Source organism: Nipponia nippon, unplaced genomic scaffold, assembly GCF_047370975.1.
Source record: "Nipponia nippon isolate SJK-2023a ecotype South Korea unplaced genomic scaffold, ASM4737097v1 scaffold_10, whole genome shotgun sequence".
Taxonomy (NCBI): Eukaryota; Metazoa; Chordata; class Aves; order Pelecaniformes; family Threskiornithidae; genus Nipponia; species Nipponia nippon.
Genome location: NW_028262291.1, coordinates 16,113,670 through 16,127,047, shown reverse-complemented (window position 1 = coordinate 16,127,047; position 13,378 = coordinate 16,113,670). Strand labels below are relative to the sequence as shown.

General features: G+C 41.8%; 1 long non-coding RNA gene across 1 annotated transcript in view; it reads right to left on the bottom strand.

Annotated features, from left to right (window-relative positions):
* The window catches only part of LOC148057085 (uncharacterized), a 59,830-nt gene that overhangs the window by 1,575 nt on the left and 44,877 nt on the right, over positions 1-13,378 (bottom strand). The gene's annotated exons all lie outside the window — the stretch shown is intronic.

The window sequence follows — 13,378 nt, the reverse complement described above, 5'->3', positions numbered from 1 at the left end:
AGTCCCAGCTAGTAAGTTAAAATGCAACTTCTTTTGTTTTAACCTGCATGACACATTTAACCCTGCCAGGGGCAGGTAAACTGCCACCAAGGGCCATTCGGAGAGAGACCTGTTGCCACCTCAGCAGCTGAACTGTTGCCAGTGACATTTCAAAACCTCCATGTCACAACTTTTCGACAGGGAACAAAATGAGGCTGAGGGTGAAAAGACAGCAGGAATAGGGAAAGCTGCTCCTGGTTGAGACATAAGCATTAGGTCAGCTGCTGTGCATTTGTAGTTGAAATGTATTCAGCACCTGCTGAAACTGCCACAGCCCTTTATATATATATACACACATATTAAAAATATATATTTTTTATATATATACATATAGCAGTATCTATTGTTATTTATATATCTCTTTATATGTGCGTATAATATACCAAAAGTATATAAAAGAGAGAGAAGATCTTTTATATATACATACACACACACACGTTTTCCTGACCTGTACAAAGAGATCTGGCATAACCAACTGGCCATCCACTACTGCCCAAACAAACAATCCTGTCACCCACGACAGAGTGCAGCAACATGTCACCAAAACCAAGGCAATTGAAAAACCAGATGCAAAGGGTGCGGAGTGTGCTCCCGCACACCCAGCGACTGTGTGCACACCACAGCTAGGCTTGTTGGCCTGTTTCTTGGAAGTGAAAGCACAGGGTAAGTTACTCTGCAACATATGGTTTTTCATAAGAGAGGAAAGCATTCAAAATTTACAAGACAATTACAGCTGTAACAGGAGCTTGTACCGTACATGCTTCTTATGGTGCCTTTTTACTAGGCTCATGCTATAGAGACCTCAGTGTTATCTGCAAAAGACTTTGTCTCGCTGGGCATTTTCTGCACCAAGCTTTGCATTCCTCCCCTTTTCCCCAACCGCTCTTCCACAACAAAGGCTCTTTTTTCAGGAGAATTAAGGCACAAATCGTCATATCTGTTCCAAGGGCAGAGTGTGTTGGTCTTATTTACTCTGCGAGGAGCACTGGCATTCATGGGACGCCAACAGCTGGATCTGAGCATTTCCTTTAATTGAACAGGTTTACAGTCTTTCTGTGCTGAAGCAATTCTCCACATCACACAAGCCTGCATACCAGAATAAAATGAAAATTTAAGAGCGCTGGCTAACAAGACCGAGAAGCTCATTGTTTAAACAAGAGGCCGATTGTCTGGGTACTCCAGTGCCCCATTCCTCCAATGTTAAACCCACACGAGGGACAGCAGCCTAATCCACAGCTTGCCGCCAGGTGGTACAGAAATTAATCTTCCACTTACCCGGGCTATTAGTTGCGGTATTCATAAAGGTTGCAACCCAATGAGGCTAGTGACTGGAATTTTCTCCTTGTCATGGAGCATCATGGCAGCGTGGCGATATGAAATATCAACCTTCCGGGGTGTCCCCTGTGGCGAGGAAAGTGTGGACGATATGCACCTATGCGCCGCAGGGAGACTGGGGGGAACGGACCCCAGGACCTTGTGGTTCAACACGCGCAGCCCCAGGCTCTGTAACCGCACAGCAAATATGTTGGAGGACAGGGGATGGACTGGGAAAGCCCAGGCTCATCAAGGACCACCATAAACGTTTCGTGTTTATGGGGAAAGGAACTAAATACTGATTTTTCTCACCTTTTAGCAACACCATAACTCCCATTTCTCATCTGACAGGACCCCTGGGAGTGCTGGACGTGCAACCCAGGGACGCTCACTAGGTGTCCCAAAAGCTCAGGGGCATGCCTCGGATCTGCTTGCCAGGACATTTAACTCATCTTCCTAACAGGGTATTAGCAGAACAGAGGAGGAAAAGAAATCCAGTACTTTAATGGAGCAGCAGTAGTCTAATAAAGTCCAAGGAGGAAACAGAAAATACTCAGCAGCAAGCCGGTGATCAAAACAGGGACAACAAATGTTCCCCGTGAACATTTGGAAGGGTAAAACCTCACAAGTGTTCAGCTTGATTGCTTCCAGTTTTCATCTGCTCCCATTTCACTGCAGACCTAATTCTTCACAAAGCACTGCCAAAGCTTTTCACAACACCAAGATACATACAGTTTGATGCAGATAATATTTACAAATATTACAACTGTTTTCCCTATTCTTCCCTAGTGTTTTCCCAGCAGCTTACAATCCCATCTGGCTACGGCTTTTCTTACTGCCCTCTCAATGACTTTCCTAGCCCCAGGAGCTCGCTCTCCCGCCACAGGAAGATGGCAGCCTCTTAATTTGCCTGCGTGGTCACCGACCTACTTGCTGCGCAAATAGAAAAGCGAACGGTCAGGGCCAAGGGCAAGCCAGTCCCTCGCCACGTGTTTGCGCATGACTCTGACTTGGGGCCCAGGTATGCCGCCAGGGCGTCCCAGGTCACGCCCCATCCCAGAGAAGTGCTCTGCAAAATGCAACAGCTTTTCCCAAACGGTAACGCCACAGTCCCCCTTCGCTCCGTATATTCCTCCTGTCCATGTCCTCACATGGCAGCAATTTAACAATTTATGCACCATCTTCTTCCACACCTGCTATCAAATTTCCAGCCACACCAAATTCTTATTTTTCCAGGATTTAATTAGGCTAAAGGTCCAACTTCTGCAAGATAATAGGAGAAGTGAACATATCTGAAAGGTTTTAATGCAGATTTTTATGGATCCCATGAATAGCAGCAGAGCTAATGCAGAGCTTGGGCTTAGAGGAATTTGAATCTGAATTATTTTTGTTCCTCGTTTGGCTTGCTTTATAAAACATACAGCCAATAATTCCACAGCCTCTGTCAAACTCCTTGCTATAAATAACAATTTACCATTGAAAAGAAATGTAAAGGGTCAGAGCTGTGCTCGGAGATTCACATATCACCCACAAAAGGAGCTTCTGAGCAAGTTGGACACAGGTTGAAAAGTAAATTTCCCAAAATGGGAAACAATGGGAAGAACTGAACAAATAAGGTGTTTAATTCCTTCTGGTCCCATATCTTTACGTAATCCAGTGTTAATCCCACCTGTAAGCACTGCCCCAGGATGAGTCACCAGACAACCACACACCCAGACCCAGCCTCCAGCCTAAAACTGAAAGGCAGGGCGAAGACCAGAAGCAAGTCAGCAGTCCCACTGCTAACCTCCATCCTTAGCTGTCACTAGATCTAGCCTTTGGTAACTCATTCTTGAATCAAAACTAGCAAACCAGTTACGGGGACCAGCCAGGGTCCTGGGAGCGGGAGCTGCAAGGCTGGCTCTGTCTAGCAAGCTGGTGTATCCCTGACCAACACTGGATCCGATAAAGCATTCTCCTTTTCCTCATCCAACTTTGACTAAAGTACAACGATCCAAGAACTGAACCAACAGCCTCGGCTTTCCTGAGCTGGCATCTCCATCTCAGCACTAACCAGTGCCTTAATACTACAGAACTGTTTAGTTCAGTTTAGGAAAACTAAAACTTAACCCTCCTCCAAAGAGAAGCAGGTTCCTGCAAGTGCCAGCTCTCATCCTACCTATGCAGGACTATGTTCCCACAGTAAATGTGTGCCTGAATCCCCTGTGTTGACAGCCGTAAAGCTAGCTCCAGTTCTACTCATAGACAAAGCCCCAATCAGCAGACCTAGTCACAACCATCATGGGTATTTCTGACAAATGCCGAACAGCAGTGTGTGTGCCTGCTAAAGCTGGCCTTTGTCTTGTAGCTGTAAACATTAAGAGATCCACTAGTTATGTAGGCTCAGCTACCTCTGTTTTTCTGAAACAAGCCTATTTCCCAACTTTGTTACTAATCTTAAAATCAACGGCAGCCTACTAGACAAGAGGAGCAGCCTGTGCACGGGACAGATAATGTCTGCCCTTAAATGGCCTGGCCAAAACTAGCATAAGGCAGCACTTACAGCCAGCTTTCAGCTGAACCAGCCATAAAAACACACTACCCTAAGCCCTGACCCAGTGAATAGAGACGGCCAATTCTCCATGACCTGCTTTGAAAGACTAAGGCAGCACACAGCGATTCCCACACCAGCTCTTGTTTTGGGACGATTGGCTTTATTGTGTCTCTCTTATCTAGGTCAAAGAAGTCCTCCAATTCCAAACTTAATTTCATCCCCACACAGCAACCACCGAGGTCATGCTCTTTCAGTTCCTCCTGGCTGAAGATGTGGGAAATGGTACTCAGCTCTGCTGTCCCATATCTCCTTGTGATTAACATGAACGGTTAATAATGAGGCTTCTCTGTTGCTCAAATCAGACCCAAGCAAAGCTTGAACTCTAGACTTCACCTTAGCAAAAGCAATACCAAGCACCAATGATTATTGCTTCATAAGGTGAAAAAGGTATTACATTAAAACAATACCAGTGTTCACTCGAGAAGAATGAATATTACCAAATACACAAGTACACCTATTTTTTGGCCCAAGAAGAGCTCTTATCCTAAACCCCAATCTAAAGCAAATTCAACACTCACCTTGGAGAAACTTTTCTCACTCTTAGCAGATCACAATGCAAGAAAAAAGCAACCACCACCCACGTCCCCATAGCTAGACACCGCAAACTCTTTCTTTAAGACTAATTTGAATTATTAGTATTCACTTATTTGAACTGTAGTTACAAATATCACAATATGTCCCAGACCATTGCTCAAAGTCTTTGTTCACAATAAGACTAGCACAGACTCCCAGCCTGGAACAGCAGTCATCTTAAGCAGGTACCCATTCCCCCAGATGAACCATCTCCTAATCGCAGTCTCTAATTTTTTCCATCACTATTTTAATAGACACTGACTACCTAAGGTAGGATGACAGCTTCTTTGAAGTAACAGTCCCTAATGCTGTTACCATTTGAGAGGGTACCAATATTTCTCTCATATTGTCTACTGAAGGCTGGAGCTGTAACATCACTACAAGCTGTTTCCTCCTGGAAAATTTTGTTATTCAGTATGAGAAAAACACTTAATTGGATACTAAACTTCACTTGAAAGTATCTTTGTGTTTTACAAGCACTGAGAAGTTAAATAAGTTGCCTCTCTATATATCAGAAATATATAATTACTAACCGAAATTTTACAGCTGGGTCCATTGTCTGGTAAAAGAAAGTCACCTCTGCTACTATATTTCTCTTGAAACACATAACTGAGTGGCATTTCCCGCCAGTGATTTGCTAATCTTTACACATAAAACCTACTTTCTAGGAGCACTTTAAAATAGTTGTACACCTCCATCACAGTCCTAGATTAGCCATGTGCAGATGGAAATTAGGGTGGAAGCGTGTGCAATGGTTTACAGGAATGACAATCTTTATAAAAAAAAATTGGCCAGTCATGGGCTTTGCACAGTCATTGCTATCAAATACAACTAGGCAGGAATACTTCAAGTCAAATTCTGCTCTTTTAGAAATCCCTTTCCACAAGTGTGAAACTTTTGCGGCCATCTGTTCTGCACAAAACCAGCATCGTTTGCTGGGTCCACCGCCTCAGCATCCTGGAAGTCCCAGCCTGGCAAGCATCTCCCCCCTTGCACCCTGCTATCATCCCTTGAGGGCCATTATGATTTTTTTTTTTTTTCTTGATCTTACACAGCTCTCACTTTCACACTGGCACTTCTGACCCCATCTTCTAAAACATGGTTCCGGTCTTGCAAATGTGAGCTGCTGTCCACACACACTTGGTCCACCCATGATGAGTTCAGCAAGAGCTCTTGATGGAGGAATACCCTGCCGCCACCCCAGTCAGAGCCTCCCCTTCTCTCTAAACCAATTTTGAAAATGCAACAGCATCTCCCAGCGAGCTCTCCTTTAGTGAGGACAAGTCAGAAAAATGACGGGTATTCACATGTTACACTTAGAGGCTGCAAGATACTCAGCAGCTTTGAGGATCAGGTACATACAATGTAAACATCTGCAGCTCTCCCTTTGCAATCAGGGAAAAGAAGTGGCCAGTTGAGGGCAGGATTCACCCAGCCTGCTGCAGATACCTATTTCAGGAAGAGATGCATTGTTACTATCAAAGAGGTGGGTATCTCCCCCCTCCCCAAATGGGAAGCAGTACTTCAGTGGGCCCTTTTAGCGCTATGATAAGCTAAATATCTATTAACAATTCCCAAAAGCTGACTATCCCCAAGTACTAAGGCATTTGTAGAAGTGGACACATGTGAAATATTTACCATTGCTCATTCCTCGTGTGAGAAATACGAGGATCTTTATGGCCAATATCTAACACTTCATTTCTAGATCTGTCATGCTCAATTGGAATTGCTAGGGTAAAGCAGAAGTAGGAGTCTTGGTTTTCTCCTAGCACATATAAGTTTGGGTATACTAGAAATCAAATTTGGCAGAGCCTGTTCAGTCCTGTGGGACAGAGGGGGGCAGGAAGCACATCATAACCGACCCATGGCTGACATTTTGCCCAACAACATACACAATGCATTTTCATGGGAATGTTACAAAGTCAACTACTAAATGGAAATATTTTGTCTTGAAGTGCAGAAGAGCTACAACAGTCTCTCTGGAGAATCTGTCTGCTCATAGCTGCTTTGGGCTGTTTAAGGTACGCTTTTCTAGAAAAGAGTAACATTAATTTTCAGGACATTACAAATTATAATGAGAGAAATAAACAAAAATGAAATGCAGGTGGGTTTCTTTTTTTAAAGACTAGGGATTTCTGTTGTTCTCCATTGCAGAATATTCTTTATGTCCTTCATCAGTCTTGTACGTGGTTACAGATGGAAAATATTAGCTCTGGTTTACAAAACATGGCCCCGTTTCCTGTAACACAGCACAGGTTGGACAAATCTGTCATTTGAGTAGTGTGTCTATTCTGTGGCCAATTCTGTAATCTACAAGCAATGTGATCCTAAACAAGGAATCTCATGTTAGCAGCCAAGATTGGAAAATCCCTGTTTAGTGCGATTGCTGCCAAAACCATCTCACTTGCTAAGGACAAACTAATTTTCAATCTGCAGTTTGGGAGCTGTAGCTTTTCCTTTTTAGCTTTTTTTTAAATAAATAAAACATACCTCACTTTCTAAGATGACACCCTTGATTTTAAAAGGCGCAAAATGGATTTAGAAAAAGCATAAGGTATATGAAAAACATCATACTGTCTATAAAAAAAGATCATTCTATTTTTGAATACAAGTTGAACAAATGCTATTTTGCAAATTTGAAGAGTTGTATTTCAGAACAAACAGCAAACAAGATTGTTGTGTACAAATAAGAGGAGGGGTAAAAAAGGGTGTTATACAACACAGAGAGGACATAGAATCATAGAATTGTTAAGGTTGGAAAAGACCCTTAAGATCATCTAGTCCAACCGTTAACCCAGCACTGCCAAGTCCACCACTAAACCATGTCCTCGAGCACCACATCTACCTGTCTTTTAAATACCTCCAGGGATGGAGACTCAACCACTTCCCTGGGCAGCCTGGTCCAGTGCCTGACCACCCTTTCAGTGAAGAAGTTTTTCCTAATATCCAACCTAAACCTCCCCTGGCACAGCTTGAGGCCATTTTCTCTCGTCCTATCGCTTCTTACTAGGGAGAAGAGACCAACCCCCACCTCGCTACACCCTCCTTTCAGGTAGTTGTAGAGAATGATAAGGTCTCCCCTTCAGCCTTCTCTTCTCCAGACTAAACAGATAAAGCTGTATCTCGATCATCCTTGAAGTGAGAACTTGACCTCAGTTTTCAAGATGGATCAGGGTGATTCAAATAATGGCAATGAGGATATGAGATGATCACAACTAACATGGAAGCAAAACTCAAGAAATTTAATATATCCAGGTTGGCAGACACAGAAGTGAAAGGCAGGCAGAAGCAGCTACATTAAGTATTTATGGCAAGTTTTCCAGGTCACAGATGCCTCCAGCTGACAAAAAAAGAATATAGTGCCGATATTTAAAAATAGAGCTCACAGAAATTACTCCAAAGAATTAAAGTATTTAATACTTTTGAAGAAATCTTGAAGGAAAGGAGAGAGAAAGGGACAAGACAAAGGGGAAAGCGAGTGTGTAACGTAGACTGCCTTACCAAGTACTGTGTGTACCCAATTAAATGACTATTTTTTTCCAGAAAAGGGAAGATTAAAGATTAACAAAGAAACTGTAAATTGCATAAGAAGTTGAGCCAAGCACAAAATGGAAATGAGTATTTTTGAGAAGTATGAGGTTGGAGAAAAATTACTGGCAGAAATTGTCAAGAACAGCTATGGGACAGATCTTTAAGTATTTTCCTTCACTGTCTTGAGAAAAAAAAATACAAAATCTTTCAACGAATTAAGTTGAAAAGCATTGCCAGCAGAAAGGAATTTGGGGGCTGCTGTATACAAGGAACTGGCTAAACTTAAGAAAAAAATGGCAAGCAAGAGTGACCTTTCCATAGTGTAAAATGCAATGTTAAATGCACAAGACTAATTGCAAGAGTTTATTTTTACAATTTGATATCTCATTAAAAGCTGCAAATGATTGAGAAGCAGTTGTGTGCCTGAGCTGATCCTGCAATAACTATCCGCATCAACGCGATGCACTTACAAAAGCAGTGAATGCTATCTTATGCTGTATCACAAGAGGAGTCCTCAGCAGACGCAGGGAAGTATTCCTGCAGCTACACAAGTGTCAACGGTATCTCCTTCAGTGTATTGGATATGGTTCAACTCTCTCAGTATTTAAGAAAGAGGAATTTCATCTGGAATATTTGCAGAAGGGTCACAAAAACCATTGGGAGCCAGACCTGGCCTAATTTGGTATCACACGTACCTTTCCCAGGATTCAAATTCTTCTTTCTTTGCCCCTTCTAAATGCTCCTTCTGTGGTTTCCTATGTGAAGAGCTTCTTTCTGTTTTAAGAAAGTTAGGAAGGGTGTTGTGGGGTTTTTTGGATTGTTTGGGTTGGGCTGGTTTTTTGTGTATTTTGTTTGTTTGGTTGTTTGTTTTTTTAAGTTAAATATTACTAATGTTAATTTTTCCTGCCTTTTCACTCCTTGCAGAATTTTGAATTTGTACGCATTACAGCACCTCACATTCTTTGCCAACCTCCTAAGCTCAGGGGGCTGAGGGTTCATCTTAGGAAGCAGGTGCTCAAATAGAAGGAGGAAGGAGAAGAGGTTGCGAGCAATCAATGCCTGAAGCAGTTTCTCACCAAGAGATGCACGAGCAAGGCTCAAGGCCCTAAAAGCAAGCTCGGTAAGGTTAGGAGACAGACCGCCCCACCTTTACCATGACAGAGGGCTGTATAGGACAGGAAAAGGAATCCCGATTTTCCATGTGTTACTGACATGGCATCCTCCGAGCCTTGCAACCCAGCTGCAATCTTCAATGTCTGTCCAGCAGGTCTGTACTTTGCCACCTGCCTTCAAATGAAGGCTCACCCTGGTCCTGCCCAATTTGATAATGCAACACACAGAAAAAAGTTCAGTTTTAATTGCCCAAGCTGCCCCAACTCATGACATTTTTATCTCTTATCCAGCACACTTAATCACACTGAACAAATCCCTTTTAGCAAAAAACACACTGCAAGCACTGGACTCAGCTGTGGGATTGCCCAGCACCTCTCTGCATCTATCACCCTTCATCTCTACCGTGGCACAGCCTGGTCCAGACTGGGTCCTGCTGGGAAACACCAGTCCTGAAAGCTGGTGTGTGGGAGATCGGTACAGGAGCCTTGGGGAAGTTTCCCTGGCCTCCCAGAGAGCTTCTCTCATTCCCTGGATCTTCTCTAGCAGAGCACAGGAGCTAATAATATCCCTCTGTTTCTGTTATATAGCATTTCCTCCCCTTTTTTTAACTTTTACTGGTCGCATTACCAGCTGCTCCTTTGCCTCTGCCGCATGACTGAGTGTCAAAAGAAGCCATAAATCAGCTTTTGGTATTCACCAAATGATGAAATTGGCACCTTCGACCCTTCTGAAGGACTAGAATTTTAAAATGCAACTTCTAAATATACTTTAAGATTTGATTATTTTAGTTAACATTAAAAAAGATTTTTTTAAAAGACAACACAAATCCAGCTTTCCTTGGAGAAGGCATGTACTGAGATTTCTTAAGAGAGTCACAGTCACCGATCGGCACGAGAGGGGCAAAGCCACAGCTCCCAACCAGGGATGTGCTGGGGACCAGAGCCCCGGCCAGGACAGGCAAAACCCAGCGCTGTATGAAGACACGCTTTTTGGGGAGCTGGAGCTAAAGAGTAGGATGGGCACAGGCATATGGGGACTAAAACCCCGAGTCAAATCCTCCATGTATCTCACCCTGACACTCCCCTATATCCCAATCCCTCATCATCTTTTCTTTTTTGAGACAAAAACAAGCACAGCTCACAGATACGGGAAGCAACCTCCTGTCCATTGCATCGCAGTCTGACCAGAGAGACCAGAGCCAAGAAGCCTCAATACAAGGCAACCATCAGGGAAATGAGGAATTTCCAGACAACTCTTCTGTGATCTGCTGTATGTTTTTCTTTCAATGGCTATTTCTAATAAAATACATTAAGTATCAATACAGGTATTTATTGCTTCCGAAGTGCAGCAATTGCACATGAAAACAGAATAAAGTATATGATTATGAATGTAGATAAGATTTATTCTTATCGAATTGACAAATAGTTGGTCTCTTACAATTTATATTAAAAGGCTTTGTCTAGATAGTTTCCTGAAATATTTTCTCAGGAACAGTGATTAGATTTCAAACATTAGATATAATGAATGATTGACCAAGGGGAAAAGAAAAAAATAGAGCTAAACTTTTTTTTTTAATTGAGCAACTAATTTTGAACAACTGAAATTTAAGCTGCTTGCGTTCATCTAGGAAATACTAACAGGAGTAAATATTTGCTCTCTACTAGCACTCCGTCTTTAGTTTCTCGTAAATGATAATCCAGGCTGCTTTTGCCTTAGGAGTCAGGGGTTATGTTTCCCACTGACCTTCTACAGAGGCTTCCAAAAATAGAGAACCAGAAGAGGGATGGAACCGAGCGCCCGCAGGGCGCAGGCGGCTCTTCTTGCTGTGCACTGGGGATGCAAAGGACTTCAGCTTTCGTTTTCTTAAATGCTTTTTCACCCTTTCTCTACAAAGATGACCATGAAAATACAAATTAATGAAAGTCAAATGCTTTTTCTTTTTTTTTTTTTTTTTCTAATTCTGTCAAACAACTCATCTCTGTTTCTCTTCTAAAGAAATAATTTTAATATACTTCCACAAACACTCAGGAATGACATTTGGAGCTGTCAGCTTAAAGATCCTTCTTTTTACATATTCACTTTCTCAAGGTACATGTAAAATTTTTTAAATGTAACAACCAAAATCTAATGACATCCATGGAATGTGCAAGTGTAAAAATGAAGTGACTGATACACTGCAGTCTTTTTTCCCCGCTTTGGAGAAATAGAGAGTGAACATCTATGCAGCAAGGACAGGACAAAGTAAACTAATATTTAACATAAAAACTTGTGTGGTATCCCCTCTTCTACAGTTCTTTTCAGCTAGAACATAAGTAGGAATACAGACAAGTTGTTCATTTTTAAGATGACTTTTAAACCCATACTACTTGTTTTCGGTTCTCAACCAAAAGACCGAATGGCACTGTACCTTTTTTTTTTCCCCCTTACCATTCTTGAAAAGCAAAAGCCTTTCATAAGGAATACTACAATAAATTCAGCCTTGCAAGTGACACTTGTTCACAAAGTTACTCTGTTTTTAATTTCAGGAATGAAAAGATGTGTCAGAAAGTCTTTAACAGTGCGTTTCCCATTTATCACACATTCTGCTTTAACACATTTGTTTTCACTCCTGCAACGTGCTTTTTGCTAAGGCACAATAGACTTCTTTTCAGGAAGAAATATTAATTGGTTTAATTGTTTGGAATTTCATACCCCGTGCAGGTGTGAAAGGCTCCGGTGACTACTCCTCTAAGTGGTATACATTTCAGTGGTAAAACACTACTAATTATCTAGGCATAAATTACACTTTTCCATTATTCTTTAAAAAAAAAAAAAACAAAACAACAACCCCCCCCCCGCCCCCCCCCCAAAAAAACCCCCAAAACCCAAACCAAAACCCAAACAGCCCTGCAGGGGTTTTATGTAGCACTGCCATTTCTGACATTTTATATAGCAAGTTTTGTATTTTTATTTCCACAAAGAAAACTTCAGAAGCGATTTTATTCAGATACCCGCTTCTCTAAGACATTCAGATTATAGACCCACTCCACTCAACAAATAATGGATTTAAATAACATAACTGTTAAGAGCATGAAAATAAGATTTGAGGCACTAAGAACTACTTAGAAGTCATAGTTCAGCTACAGCACAGTGGTCTGGGGAAAACTCAGAGAATGTGTCAGTTACTCGAAACTCTTTCTTAGAGCCTCATTAAACTGCGTGTATGTCTTACCCTACAGACTCGCGTAATAAAGCTATAAACAACGCTGAAATCTCCATTGCAGGTTGGCTTAGCACAACAGACGAGCTACCTAAAAGAAACCTTGTCTGGAGATAGGGAGGCACATTCCCATCCCAAACGGGGGGACATTTTTGCCCTGCTGCCCATCACAAAACTCCTAGGGTTGAATTTCTATTTACATTGTTGGATTTACCTGCAAAGGCTCACACCAATCTACAGCTGACGAACTAATCATTTATTCCTCTGGGTAAGGAAAAACAATGTCCTGAATATTGAAGGTCTAAATGCCACCCAAGGATACAGGATTTTAGACAGTAACATGTGGGAGCTTTACTAAGAGCCCCACAGGAGCTGCAAAACCAACAAGAACAGAAGATTTCTTTGCGCTGACAAGCCACGAAGAGGAAAGCTGACAAAAAAGTCCTCGCTGGGGCTCAACTGAGCAGTGCCTCAGTTACCCCTTCGGAAATGCAGATAACAGCGTTTCTTTTGCTAAAACCATGATGGTACTAGAGGGCATCAGATATTTACTTTACTATTGCTATGCCAATCTCTTAGGTGCTCATAAGCATAAAAGGAGAATCAGATGAGCCCAATCTATAATATTTTTAATTTCCCCCCCCAAATTGTGAACACAGGATAGTGGAAAGGTCTATGAGATCAAGCTGATTTTATATACAATATAACATAGCCAGTCTCCATCCTTCTCACCTACTCCAAAAAATGTTGGAACCTCTTAATTTTATAGAAGAATTAAAATAAAACAATTTTCAATTTTCATCCTCAAATATCCAAACATTTTGGGTAACTAAAGTTACATTGCTGATAAGTTTTATACCATTTTCCCTCAAAATTTCTCTAAAACCATTGCTACTTTTGAGCATACAGGGATTAAAAGTTTTCCTATCATTTATGGAAATTATTTCTCAGCTACCTCTAGCAAACTTGTGTGTGCTACCAATGTACAAGTTTTCCCAGTAAAAATGTATATGCTA